This window comes from Halichoeres trimaculatus, unplaced genomic scaffold (genome assembly GCF_033239565.1).
Source record: "Halichoeres trimaculatus isolate MK-OKI-2021-1 unplaced genomic scaffold, fHalTri1.1 fHalTri1_scaffold_13, whole genome shotgun sequence".
Classification (NCBI taxonomy): domain Eukaryota; kingdom Metazoa; phylum Chordata; class Actinopteri; order Labriformes; family Labridae; genus Halichoeres; species Halichoeres trimaculatus.
In genome coordinates this window covers 26,407,315-26,421,131 of record NW_027437191.1, presented here as the reverse complement: position 1 = coordinate 26,421,131, position 13,817 = coordinate 26,407,315, and the positions used below count along the sequence as shown (strand labels likewise).

General features: G+C 42.5%; 1 protein-coding gene across 2 annotated transcripts in view; it reads left to right on the top strand.

Moving 5' to 3' along the window:
• Positions 1–13,817, top strand: part of hivep2a (HIVEP zinc finger 2a) — a 108,371-nt gene that overhangs the window by 49,697 nt on the left and 44,857 nt on the right. For both annotated transcript variants that reach the window (XM_074684733.1, XM_074684734.1), the window contains one exon: positions 39–108. The gene's annotated coding sequence lies outside the window, so the exon portion shown is untranslated. The remainder of the gene's footprint in view (positions 1–38; positions 109–13,817) is intronic.

The following is a 13,817-nucleotide window of genomic DNA, read 5'->3' as shown; positions in this document are numbered from 1 at the left end:
TCACACTCATCATCGTCCTCCTGTTTGTTTTTCCACAGGATGTCCCCATGAGGAGGCGTCTCATCAGGACTTCAGCTGAGACCAAACTGAGCATGTGCAGACCGACAGGTAAGCCCCGACTCTTCACCTGATGGAGCTCACCTTGAGGGACGGAGCTGGCTCTGTGGGCAGTGAGATCTGGATTCATCCTCTCATCAGAGTTTGTTATTTATGAAAAACACCTGACAGGTGGTTTCAGGTGGTTTCTGTTGATGTTGTTGTCCAGTTTCAGATTATTTAAAGCGTTTTAAAGCAGGATGAATCCTCTGCAGAGGAAACACAGTTTGGTGAGGATGATCTGTGTGTATCCTGTAAGGTGTTTTTGTTGTGAGAGTTCACACAGATCTGGATGGATTAGCAGCAGATGATGAGCTCATCTCGTTTCTTGCATGTTTCACTTAGCCAAAGATTACCTGTTGAGGCTGGTGAACAGTTTCTAAGTAGACCTGGTTATTCTGGTTTCTGTGGTCTGGTATCTTTCCTCAGAGTTTACAGGTTGGATTATAGTCTCAGAGATTAATCAACAGCTTTCTTTGGTGTGATGTATACATTAATTTGGTAACTGTTCTGATGTATGAAGACTTTGTTTGCTGAAGCCATCTCATATCGTGTACTGTTTCTGTATTAATCTTTGTGTTTCACCTTTACCTGAAAATGCATCCTGCTGCTTTAACTCTGATGTTTTTGACTCTTTAGCTGCAGAAAAGGGTGATACATCCTCCTGAATGACTCTTCTCTGTGTTGAAGTAACGGATGTGCTCCCTCTCTGTCAGTGTCAGGATCAGAGTAGCTGTTTCTGTCATATTTTTACAATTTTGTTTACACACTGTGTCACGTGACACCGGAAAACTTAAAAAGCAGATTTCCCGTAAAGAGTATAATCCGAAGAAATGATGATGAAGATAGAAAACAGTAAGAGGGACAGGAATGCATTTAAAGAATTCATGAACCTTGGAAGTTTTGAACAGGCACAAGCAATACCAACTCTGACCACAGGTGTCGCTGTAATCAACACCAAACAGATTGTCCTCACAGAGACTTTAAAAGGAGCTGTGAGGAGTTTGAAAGTGATCTTGAAAAAGTCTCCCTTCTAGATATAAGCCTGATCATAATCCACTCTTTAAAAATGAGATTATCAGCACCAATATTGCTGGTTATAGGTTATTTTAAATTACTACTTCTTAGCTTCCAGGTCCGGTCGTCCAGAACCCGATTGATTTACGGCACATCTAGGTCTCTATGACAACATCACGCCGGCTGACAAAGTTTAGTAGTGAGGAGAGATAAAACCCAGAGATCTGTGTTTTTCTCTGCTGAAAATTTCTGTGATTAATTTTGTAGTGATTGTAGACACTGGAGACAAACTGTCAAACAGAAAAAGGACAGAGGAGCAAAGGCAGGTAAACAGGAGATTGATACAGCCCAAGCTAAAGACTAACACAGGGGCTAAATTGTTTTTGGTAATGTCCATTCCAACCCACAGTCAGCAGTTATTCTGCAGTGGTCTGTTCAAACTTGAGAGTCTATCAATAAAATGAAGCGTGAGGTTACGTTAGCTCTGCTATGTAGCTTACCAGGATTTAACCAGGATTTACTAACATTACACATTACGGACATGTAATAGAGCATCGGGCTACCAGCTGTACTAAATATAAAAGACTACTAAACTCCTCACAAACTGACAGTGTTACTTGTTGTCACATTAGCCTATAGATACATCGGAGCACTGGGCTGCCGATAGCACTACATATAGCCAGCTTCATGTCACTTGTCAAACCATAGCGCTACGTAACTGTACGGATAAATACCTTACCTCAGCGCATTGTATCCAGTAAAAAGTCTTGAACGAAGAAAATTTGTTTCGAGCCGATCTCCATTTATTTCCAAAACAAACACATGCCTTTACGACAGTGTGCGGAGACTCCAGGCCACAAGGTGGCAAAGGAGTGCTGTCAAAACAGATCCTCTTCATAGCATCTTTAAATCGGAGCAACACTAAGATGAGTCGATACGCTCAGAGGGAGTCAGATGGAGGCTGAGATGACGGCCTTGTGCTTTTTACACTTCACACACACAGACACACACGGACACACACACACACACACACACACACACACACACACACAGATAACAGTGTCTTTCAGCAGCCTGCTGTGTGACGAGGTTATGAAATAATTTGTGTGCACGAGTCTTTCGACACAATTAATCTGTTTCTCTGCCTCCATTCAAGCCGGGACATGACGAAGTAAAAATAGACCCTCACTGACCCCTGCCTCCCTCTCTCTTTCTTTTTCTGTTTCTCTTTCTCTCTTGTTGGGTAATGCTCTCTGGCTCTAACTCAGGCAGAGTCTGGAGGTTTCGAAGGATCTGACTCTGGGGCAAACATGGCTTTGATTGAACACAATCTGAGCTGGGGATCAAATAAATACTCCAAGGAGCAAATCAAATAATGCACGCGTAGTTTGATGAATAGAAGATGGGGGTCAGAGTTTGTTTGGTGCAGATTTGCAGTCCATGTCAAACAGTTTTTTCGTTTTCTTCTGTGTTTGGATACAGAATAATTCAGGGTAAATTCTCTGCATCAATCCAGCTTGTTTCTGCAGGGCGCTGAATGGAAATAGATGTTTGGGAGGAGGAAGCGCACACGGAGCTAACAGGTGGCTGACAGCTGGGAGAGGAACTCTGAGTGTTTGGAATATTAAGTCATGAAAAACAGCTGATTGTTATGGACGGAGAGCACGAGAGAGCGGATGAGGGGCGGGGTTGTAACGTGTTAAAGTCTGACGTCACAGAAAAACAACACGTGACCGCTGTGCTCGAGCAGGCGGAGGAAAACATCACAGGAGTCAGCAGACTGATCTTAAACAGCTCATTGTCTTTAGCAACCGCCTGAGAATTAAGATATTTGTGGCTCATTACTCTGGAATGAGTCTGCAGTGTTTCTACAGATGCCCTGAAGGGACAAACCAACCTTATTCATGGTTGGCATGATTCAGTCAGTTTCCTTGTGACAGAAATGTGACGTTAAGCTGGTTGAACTGGTTTCCTGTGAGTTGTGCTTTCACTGACCCTTCCTCAGATTTATTTTTAGGCTGAGTGATAAAATGACGCTCGCATTCACAGGTAAAGGTTGTGTAATAGACTAGAGTATATCCAGTAACTCATCCTTCCTCATAGTTTGTGTGTTTTTTTAAGAGAAATAGATGTCTGTAGACAGGCAAAGCTCAGGTAACTCTTTTTTTTACTGTTCAACCAAAAAAGTCTGAAAAACTGAAACTTTTGTAAAACGCTACTGCAGGAAGAGTTTGAGCCAAGTTCTTCAAACTCCGCTCCGGTTCCTTACGTCTTCAGAATTAAAGCTCTTTTACTTGTCTTGCTCTCCAGCTCCATCTCTTAGGTCCTTCAATGCTTCCCTTTCAAACATTCTTTTTGTTCCCCTCATGAGCGCCGGCCAGAAAGCGTTTATGCCCCAAACTCTGAAACCTCGCCGCATCTGGACATCAGACCCGCTCAGAGCTCTCTGAGTGTTTCTAAGAGCAAACTAAAGACTGAATCTGGCTTTTTTTTAATACAGCTTTTCATTTGAGATCATTCATTTTCAGCCCATGGCGGCATTATTACTACTTCTTTCACTCTAACCACACACCTTTTTAATTATCAGTTCAATTTTATTATCATTTTAAGTCATTTAATTTTTACGTTATTTTAGTACATTTTAAAAATAGAGGTGAATCAATAGGGAGAGTTTCTAAAGTTGGAAACTTTCCATCCAAGTTTTGGACATTCGAAAATTAACAGGAATTAATGGGAATTTTCGGGACCTTGTGGCTAAAATGCGTCTGCAGTGCATCTCTGTTCCGTCACAGCGCATGGATCAAATAGGCTTCCATTTCAAGTCAATAGATCAATTTTCTCTGGATCTGCTCTGTTGCAGTGCTTTTGTCGTCATGTTACAGGTAATATGCAGCCATCCCATTTTTTGATGGACGTGGAACTGTGATGCATAAATTCAGCGTAAGGAAGATCAAGTAGGACAGGAAATCGTAACTTGGAACTACCTAAAAACACCCAGTGACTTTCAAAGTAAAACAGACTGTGTCAAAATCAGATCATATTGACTATGATGATAAACGGACATAATGAGGCCAGACCAGGAGTCAACAGGTTTGAGGTTTTACAGCACAACATGTATGAAGAGAGACTTATCAATAGAGAGGGAAGCATGGGAACAGGAACTCCTCAGTCTTATGATTGTAAATTGACAAATGAAGTCAAGAGTCAAGACGCAGCACAACAGAGTCACACTGCAGATGCATCTGGTGTATTTCAGGCGTTATATGAATAGCTTTTGGGACAGTGACAAATAAGGGTTGGTAGCAAAAATTTCAGTCTCAGTTTGACTTGAAACACTTCTCTTGCGCATGCAGACTTTTTGAAACAGTAGAAACATTTAACATACAGTAAAGTTACCGCTGGTTTCAGACCTTTGCTGCTCTCTGAAATCAGGCTCCAGGTTTCTCTATATCAGACAGTCTTTGTGTGCTATCAACATACAGCTGTGAGGGCCAGAGATGATTCTGCAGAATCAGAGTGAGCAGCCGGCCCTGGCGATGACGAATCCTGGAGGTCTGCATGGTTTCTGCATTAAGTCGGAGTAATAATCATTTTATACCACTAATATCAGCCCTGCTTGGTTTACACAACAGCAAAAATTAACTTATTTAGAGACCGTTCACTTTTTCCATGAGCTCATGGACAAGTCTGTGTGTGTGGGAGGGTTTTATTATCGTAAATATGAGCCAGAGCTCGGTCCAAAATTTGGACGCAAAGAGAGGGAAAGAGAGGGGATCTGTTGGAAGGTTGAAACTCTGGTTTCTGAGTTTGAACTCAGGTTAAGGTTGGAGTGGAGGTCAAAGGTCAGGTATACAGGCATGAGGGTAAAGGTTCAGAGGGTCAAGGAGGGTCCTCACAAATATAGAAGAGACAGCAGCTGCTGGAGACCACGCCTCCTCAGCGTGTGTTTTATTAAGAGGACAGAGATTCTTTGAAAGTAGAAGACACACACATACACACACACACACACACACACACACAAACACACAGAGACACACACACAGACACACTCAAACACACACTCCCTCTTTCTCTCTCCTAGACCTTCAGCATCGTTGGCACGACTGTCACTAGCATGTTGCCAAAGCAATAAAACGCAAAACAATCTGGATCCAGTGTGTGTGTGTGTGTGTGTGTGTGTGCGTGTGTGTGTGTGTGTGTGTGTGTGTGTGTGTGTGTGTGTGTGTGTGTGTGTGTGTGTGTGTGTGTGTTGATGTATTTCCCATCAGCCCCGGTCATCCTCACACAGCCCTTTCCCAGAATCCTCTGCTGACTCACATGGAGTCGACTCAGCTCTTTGTAACTTCTTCATTAAACTGTTTTTAATCTGCAGCGTGGCGTTGGTGGCACTCGTAGTATGACTGGTGTTGAGCCGTTCACACCTGTGCAGAAATCTGTTACCTGCTGAACAGGAAACAGTGGTTGCGTAACCTGGTGTTCCTGCTCCTGTGTTTGTCTGTGATTAGAGAAAGGAGCACGCTGCGGGCGAGCCTCATGTGAGGTCTGGAAGGAGCCTCTTTGGGGTTAGAGTCGGATAAAACGGACCTGATGACGTCCAAACGGTCTTGATGACACCTGTCACAGGAAGCAGCTGCTCTGTAATGATCGGCGGTTTGTGTTCCCTGTGTTCGCAGAGGAACCACATCAGTCACACGTGTGGAAAATCCCACACGGGTCCCTGCAGTTAGCATGTGGGCGCTGCACACAGAGTGGGTCATATGGTTCTGGTTGGTTTTCAGGGAGAGATGGCGACTATGATGAAACGATGATAACCACCAAACATGTGAGTCAGGGGCACATGGGACGCGTTTCTCTGTGTTCGTGGTTATTCCTCTACAGTTCAGTGAAGCTTTGTCTTCCTGTTTTTATCGGAAGTACATCATTTCTTTTTTCCATTATTACAACAGAATCAGAGATAACGCCGACGTTCACTTCATGCTAGTTGGGTTTGGTTAAGGTTGTCTTAAAGTCGTCGGCGCCTCTGAATCTGTCCGTTCTGTGAAGGAACGATGTCTGAATCAGTCAGTACCGACAGTAGGATCATAAACTCAGAGAAGGAAGTCAGATAACATTTGTTTGCTGGAGTATCTCTGTTGTAACGATGCTTCTTAGTTTACTTACATTTTTAAAGGAACATGCATAACGTGATGAGCAGCTGAGGTGATTCTGCTGAATCTTCTCTGCCAATGCCAAAGTCTGCATCCTCAGAGACTTTGTGCTTAGTTTGTCTATTTGATCTTTGAAAGGTGTAATCAGAGATCAATCCGTTTTTGAAATCATATGTTGGATCTTTGGTCTGTCTGACTTGCATGCTGTTTTTTGTCTTTTTTTGAAGACAAACTGGATTTGATCAGTCTGATCCAGATGCTAACTATCAGGGATTACAAAATTTAGGTTATCAGACCTCTAAAAGAGACTTTTGCACTTAAATATTTGCTCACTGGTGGAAATATTACATATTCTTATAGATTCCCTTTCCCAGCAGATGTAGACGTCAGATGAGATCGTCTTCCTTCGAGTTTCTTCTTCAACTTTTTCTTCACAGATCCCTAAAAATAAAATAAGGCATCAGAAGAGAGCATCTCAGTGTTTTTGTTTTAGTGTCAGCTACAGTGAGAGAGACCACAGACTGTATAATTAATGGACGCAGTTTCCCTGACGTAACCTGTCTGTTTCTGAAACAGAATTTTGAAGCAGATCGGCCATCACGGCCATATTGGGAGTGACAAGTTGCGTACAGCTACAGGGCGCCCGTCAGTCACGTTAGCTGAGCTGTGCCTCTGATTGATCAAGCTCGTGATTTTAATATCCTCTAAACTGCCGAGTTAGAAAATAACTCACCCTGTACAGTGTGTGTTATTAGTGAAATAAGCGATTCAGACAGACGATTCTGAACCAGGCTGGAAATATGTTCATTTCTGCTGTGAAAATGGCTTTGTTTTGGCTTGGTGTGTATGTGACTTCAGATACTTCCAGAGCCAGCCTCAAGCAGACACTCGAGAAACAGCAGATTTTAGCACTCCTGCATTACTTCATATTTCTACACCGGAGGTTGCAACTTGAGAGAGACTGAAGTGATTCTTAAGTGTGTAAATGAGAAGTACTCATTCTGGCATTATCGGTAGGATGCAACAAGGGCAGTTATGATGAAGACTCAACTGTTCAGGCTTCATCCTCCCTGAGTCAGAGTGTAAGGGAGTTCAGGCATCACTGTGTCATCTTAGCCTCCATACACACACTCACACACACAGACACACACACACACACATCTGAATTATGCAAGCTGTTATTGTAGCTGCACCTTAAAGTTTAATCCCTGCATGAATGAAAGGTGTTGTATAATATGAATGTAGTCTTTGACTGTCTCACACAGGTGTGATTACAGAGCCTACCTGGTGAGGCCAATCTACAGGAGAGTGTGTTATATAACACATACTCTGACGCAGCGTCTTTGTGTTGTTTGGTTCGATTGATTGTAGCTCTTTACGTCGGCTTATTTCGGTGAAATGGATCTAGTTTGCTTTAAGAAACCTTTGAGACGAGTAAATGACAACGAGGTACTGCTTTAAGGGTCAAACTTAAAAGTCAGCCATTAAAAGTCTCAATAAATAAGTAATAGGGAGTTTTGTAGATCTTTGTTCAGATTTGGTCCAGTAAACATGTTTACATGTTTGAAGAGTCGGGAAAACTTCCTGTTAAAACTAGACGCACTTGTGTTTTTCTTTTTGTTTAGTCCAAATAAGTGTTAAATCACAGCCTGGAAGTGTCTCTGTACTTTCCCGGGTGACTGAGCGCAGCATTCCTCAAGAGTTACAGCACGGGCTAAGAGCTTAATACAAACTCTGCTGGGACTCAAATACCCAGAATGCCTTGCACATGACGGTGACACAGAGAGGAGTGAGAGATGACATCAGAAGGATCAGAACGAAGGAGGACGAAGGAGGAAAGTCATCCTCCACCTGGTGTCAACAGGTCATTGTGGGTCCACCCGTGAAACGTGTGTGTGTGTGTGTGTGTGTGTGTGTGTGTGTGTGTGTGTGTGTGTGTGTGTGTGTGTGTGTGTGTGTGTGTGTGTGTGTGTGTGTGTGTGTGTGTGTGTGTGTGTGTGTGAGTGAGTGTGTGTGTGTTTGACAGCATATGTTTCCCATCTGGTTCCACCCAGTCCCTCAACACTGACTTCATCCTGACCTCTTTCTCTTCCTTTCTCTTCTCCGGTACCTTCCTCAAAGTAACTCTACACCTCCCTCCCTCTTTCTTCTTTCCTTCTTTCTTTCCCTCCCTGGCTCGTCTCACTCTGTTTGTGTGAAGTCATCACACTATAACGTCCCCGTCCAGATGCCACAAACATGTTGTCATCCTGGGTTGTGTCCCTGGCTGGTTCTTGCTGTCGCTGTGCGTCCTGTGCCTCCAGAGATCCCCATCAGGCTCTGAATGATCTAATAATCAGGGATACGATACCTCGCTCTGAATCCGCGATGAAGGATGAATCCATGAATGGAGGATGAGCTCACATGCTCGTGTTTCGGTTTCTTGAGCAACAAGCTGCATGTCTCTTCCTGCGTGTCACACAAACATCCTCACACTTGTTGCCAGACAACTCTTCAAACCAGTGAGGAGAAAACAACACGATTTAGCTTGCTGTGTTGGCAGACACTGAACTGAAGGGGGGCGACTCATTGTGGATAAATGTGAAGATGACAGCAGGACACACTCACTCTGTGTTACTAATGCGCAGTTCTTTTTAAAGCATGCACTTCACCTTTCCCTGCAAATATCTAACCTTATAAATATGAAATGTTGTGATTTCTTCAAAAGATGATGTGGGCAGTGTCCCTTAATGTGGCTAATTGGTCAAATTAAGTATCATGGGTCTGAGAGGCAGAAGTGTCATGTCCACATATGTGGATGCTGGGTCTTAATCCTCATGGGTTGCTTCAATTTACTTCCCTTTGAGGTTGTCAGAAGCTCCTATAAAAACACAACATCTAAATTTCTTCCTAGTTTTTTTTTTTTTTGGCTTAAATCAAACTATCAGCTCAAGACTGAAGCGCATAAAGTATTTTATTGTTTTTATTTTTAACTCTTTAAATGCCCTCCTGACTCCATGATGTCTCTGTTTTTTTTCTTTCTTTTTTTCTCTTGAAAAATACATTTTAAATAAGTTATTTTCCATACAGTTGATTTTGGAATAAAGATAACTCATTTTAAGTGTATTTTTAAAAAAAAAAAAATTGTAAAAAAAAATTAAAAAAAAAAAAATTAAAAAAACAGTGACATTATGGATTCACAAGGGCATTTAAAGGGTTAAAATAAAAAAAATATATAATTAAATGTTTGGTATATGTGACTTGACTGAAAAATTACAGGGAAAAAAATGCTGAAAAAAACATACATCTGTTATGTTTTCATAGGAGTTTTTGGTCGAGGACATTTATGTCCTCTGACAACCTCTAAGGGTAGTAAACTTGTCCCCATTGTATCTTTGACCCATGGGAAATTTTGAAATTTAAATTTTAAAGTTTTTGTTGACTAGAGCCTCCTCCTTACAAAAAGTCATTCCAGTTGGAGTAACACACCAAAAGTTATGGCCAAAAACAAAGCAAAAAAATTACCCGACAGGACAAAAATGTGCCTAATTACCCTGGCGTTATTCTAGTTTCAAGCAAATTTTTTCGAAATTTTTTCCGTTTTCCATTGGCAGATGTTTTTTTCAATTGTTACAAGCAATTCAGACCTCATTTTTGTCTTGAAACAACTTGAAACTGGATATTTAACTGATAAGTTAAATTTGGCTCATATCAAGTGTAATTAGACACATTTTACTTAGAGTAAGACATAAACACTTGATAAGATTTCAGTTTTTTTGCAGTGTAGGGCTCTCTACTATGAAGTCACCCTTCCAACCTTGACATCAGACACCTGTCTTTGCACTTGGACCTGAAAAACAGAGAGAAAAAACAAAAAAACACCAGATCTCCCATGGTGTGTTAACACATTAACAGATACTAAGAATAAAGAAATACCATCCATGTGACCACCAAGAGGAGTTTTTTGTGAACTCTTGAGGAGGAAACAGTTTCAGACCTCAGTGATATTTATTAAGCACACAGTGTTCCTGATGCAAAGCTTTATGCTAGTGGCCTAATAAGGTACGCATTTCACCTGTTTCTGCAAAATCTGCACATGCAACTTTAAAATTACATCATGATACCTTGGTGTTAGATACTTTTCAGCGTGTTTGTGCTTGAACTGTGGAAAGAAAGAGCTGTGAGGACAGACAGCAGCATCTCTTTTCACTCATCAGCTGATCAGGTTAAATTTGCAGTTGCAGGTAAACATTAGACGAGATTAACTCACCTGAACAGAAACCTTCAGTCAGAGTTGGGACAGGTCCTCAATGTGACAACAGAGAGGTGTTTTTTGACCCTTTAGGCTTCCTTATCTTTCTAACTTCCTGTGTCGGAAGCTGAGGTGTACGAAGAGCACTTGAAGGCAGCATCAGTCTTCTCATGTGCTCCCTCAGTGTCCGCTGTCTCCCTGAGCGCTATCATTCCTCCCATTCAGCTTCCTGCCCTATAAATATTTGAGCAGCTCCATTAGGGAGTGAGGTAATCTTCACACACTCACACACACACAAATGTACACACACACGCTCACATTAAGGAGCGTAGTAAGGCCTAATAGTCCTGTCGAAGCGCTAGGCCCCCGAGCTAACGGGCTAATTAAGAGCGAAACAGGTTTAACGAGTTTAGACTGTTCATTAAGGCAGAAAGCTGATTAATTAAGAGACGATGGGAGAGTTCGTTAACCAGAGCGGTGATTAATTCAACACACAGACGACAGAAAGTGAAACTTTAAATGGAGAAAAAGGTGAGAAATGAGTACTACCAACGAGAAGGAGGAGGAGGGGGAGGAGGAATGATGGAGGAGGAGAAAACCAGAGAGGGTGAGGTCAGAAAAAAAGAGGAAAAGGAAAGAAAGAGTAAAGGTTGATGTTTGTAGATTGAAGAAATAATACGAGAGAACGGCAGAAAGAGGAAGAGAGGGGGAAAGGTGGAGGCCAGAAGGAGACAAAGAGAGATTGTGGAGAGAAAAACAAAAGCTTGTTACACCAGCCTCTCTTTCTCTTACACACACACTCCCTCAGAAACACGTACACACACACACACACAGTTTGTTGAATGTGGTCTCTTTGTGTTGTGCGGTGCAGAGGCCGAGTCGTGTGATTGTTGGTCTCTGTGGACGGCTGAGGTCAGGAGGAATTCGTCCTGGAGGAGCAGCAGAAAGAAACCGTTAACCTCTGAGAAGCTCCGGCTCTCTGAGCTTTATTATTTCACTCCAGACTAACTTATTCAAACTCTGAAAGTTCAATCTAAATTAATTCTTATTTCCTCCCAGAAACCCACCTGTTCCCCTTCAAGAGCTGAACTTTAATTTTTATTTTTTTACAATGCATTTAATGAAGAGGATAACAGCATGTTTAAATAGCAAATATGTGGGATTCACTGTTGTTTTGTTTCTTCTGACATTTCATGAAGCTGCAGGTGAACAAATCAAACACACCTTTCCTGTAAAGAGTAAAATACTCCACTTCTAATGTTAAGGAGGAGAAGAGAATTTGAAGAAAAGGAGACAGAGAAGGATGAAGGAAAGGAGACAAAAAGGATGAGAGGAACAGAAAAAGGTAGGAGAGGAAGGGTATCCAAGAATGCAAAACAAAAGAAAAGAATGAAGAGAGGAAGAGAATGTGGAAGAGGGAGGAAATAGTTAAGGAAGGAAGGTAGGAAGATGAAAAAGAAGAGAAAAAAGTCAGGAAAGAGAATGGGAGTGGATGGAAAGAAGGTTTGGGTGGAGGAGAGAAAAGGGGAAGAGGAAAAATAGAGGAGTGGGTAAGATAAGAGCAGAAAGGAAAAGGAGCAAAAAAGAAGGCAGGAGAAAACTTGAGAGAAGATGAGAGAAGGAAGGAAGGAAGGAATGAGAAATTTGAAAAGGGAGGAAAGGATGGAAGAACAGAAGATGAGAAAAGGAAAAAAGGATACAAGGAGAGGGAGAAATGATTGATCAAGATTAGTTTAGGATAAAATGTGGTAGAAAGGAAATAGGAGAGGTTGAGAGGAGAGGAGAGGATGAACAAAGGCAGAGAGGATGAAGGGAGGAGTTGAGGTTGTGCAGGAGGAGCAGGTGCTGCTGACAGAGACTTCATCTGTTCCTATGGTTTCAGTGTGTGTGTGTGTGTGTGTATGAACCTGTGAGCTGACATCTGTTTGCCCTTCTTTCCCTTTGTTGCACTCATAGTGACTGTTTCTGCATTAGCTTTACCCCAATCAGCTGTTTCCTGTTTGATGACATCATCACTCAGGTGTAACTCTGAACTAATTAAAGTATAAACGCTGTCTGAGGGTACTCTATCAGGCGTTATGTCGAGTTTTATCCAGTCGGTGTGGTGCTCCCCTGAAGCCCCCATCAGACGTGTGTTTCAGAGGATTCAGTCTGAGCCTGTTTCTATCTTAAGGACGATAAAACAGGTTTGAGTAGGGACTGAAGGGACTGAGAGGTGGTCATAATAAAGACGCTACCTTGATTTCTTTTGGAGATCAACCAGAGTTCAGAGTCTTCGAACAATCAGAGTGCAGGAGTTAATGGAGCTGAGCGTGTGCAGACTGGAGCAGGAAGAAGGATGAATCTTTAATCAGCTCTGATGAACCAAACACAGCTCCAACCAAACGCATTGTTTTCTGATTCCTGGAAGAGGAAACATCTCTGACCTCTGTCTGTCTGTCTGTCTGTCTTTATCTGTTAGCCTCTCTGTCTGCCTGCATGTAAACTTGAGCCTATCTGTGTTGTTGTAATGCTAACCTGCGGTCAGGGAGACTTCTCAGAGACGTGTCAGTCTTCACATCTCCAGATGATGAGTCCAGTGTTCTCGTCAGGATCAGAGTTTGGATGCACAAAGACTTTAGGACCAGATTTCTGACTTTCTGACTCTCTGTTGCCTCTCTATCAGGTCTCAGCCCGGCATGGCACTCACACATCACATGTTGTGTGTTCAATGCAAATAGAGTCTAAAAACAGGAGAGAGGAAGCACGATGCAAATCAGAAGCAAAAACTGCAGCAGGAAGTGGAACAGGAACATGGCTCATATGCAGGTGTGCAGTAACAAGTAACAGTCTCACACACACTCAAACGCACACACACACACAGAGTCTCACGGCTTGTGTGTTTTTGGGATCAGGCTGCGAATTTTTCAGGAGAATTTGAGGAAATTAGAGATTTTTATTCGTCTAGTTCGCTAAGGGAGCCATCTGTGCTTCAGAGAGTTTTTAATTCTGTGTTAGTCATCCTGCACACACACACATACACACACATATACACACACTAACCAACACACACACTCAGACCACACACCTCCTACCTACCTGCTGCTCTGCGGATGTGAGGGGACAGAGATTAGCTAAGTGCGTGGGTGGACAGTCAGCACTGCTGTGTGTGTGTGTGTGTGTGTGTGTGTGTGTGTGTGTGTGTGTGTGTGTGTGTGTGTGTGTGTGTGCGTGTGCGTGTGTGTGTGTGTGCGTGTGTGTGTATGAGTAACGGGTGTTGGGGACAGTAGTCATTCAACCACCCGCCCCCATTGTGTCAAGAATAAACTACAACACACACACACACA